The following is a 1,154-nucleotide window of genomic DNA, read 5'->3' on the forward strand; positions in this document are numbered from 1 at the left end:
TTCATCTGTTCCTCTGTCGGACAGGGTAGATTCAGATTTCCTTAACATTAGAACAGCCATGAGTTAGGAGTAAAGAAAAATGTTAGATCTTTGCACTCAAGCAAATTTCAGGACCTTCCTTTCATGACCTTTCCTAGATATGTGCGTGCTACCACCCAGTATCCTTACATTTTCAAAATCACATCAAGATAAGCTAGTATAAAGCTATTTTGCCGTTTTTCTGTGTAGGAAGCAGGCTAATTTACAATTTACAAGCAATTTACAAGCGGCCAACTCATTTCATTTAATTTCAAACCTTTATTTAAATACTCGATAGGCACTGAGGACCCCCCTTATTTACAGTGACGTCGAGTGTACAACAGAATAGTGATCATTAATATGGGCAAACAAGACAGGATTAAAGAAAAAGAAAAGAAAAAAAAAACTAAAAACAATTGCAATCATTAGAATACAGTTTCTGCACCAGGAGTTTAAAGGTAGAGGCAGAGGGGAGGACCTCCAACCGGAGAGTTTGCTGCAGTGTTCCATGTATTAGGGGCATCAATAAAAAAGGCTGTTTTACCCAGGTCTGAACGCGCATACGGAACCCGAAAAGAAAGCCAACTATTAGATCTGGTCACATAAGTACCAAGACTCCAGTCTAATAATGATGAGATATAAGGAGGAAGCTTGCCACAGATGGCCTTAAAAACGAACAAGTTCCAGTGGTAACTGCGCCTCAGAGAAAGAGAGGGCCAGCCAACCTTGTCATAAAGTATACAGTGGTGAGTGTCATAACTGTCCCCGGTAATAAACCTTAGAGCTGAGTGATAAACTGAGTCCAATTGTTTCAATGTAGATGAAGCTGCATGCCTATAGATAACATCACCGTAATCTAATACGGACAGGAATACCGCCTCGACAACTCTCTTCCTACAAAGCAAGGGGAAGCTAGACCGATTACGGTAAAGAAAGCCCACCTTTTGCCGAAGTTTGGAGGCGAGGCCGTCGACATGCGTTTTGAATGATAGCTTCTCATCCAACCACAGCCCAAGATATTTGTAGTCGGTAACTCTCTCAATGGAGGAGCCATCAACTGTGGATATAAGAAGCTTTGTAAGGTCCACATTTCTAGCCCTAGTAAACAACATGAATTTCGTTTTCTTCGAGTTGAG

This window comes from Nansenia antarctica, assembly GCF_963989245.1.
Source record: "Nansenia antarctica genome assembly, chromosome: 2".
NCBI classification, from domain to species: Eukaryota; Metazoa; Chordata; class Actinopteri; order Argentiniformes; family Microstomatidae; genus Nansenia; species Nansenia antarctica.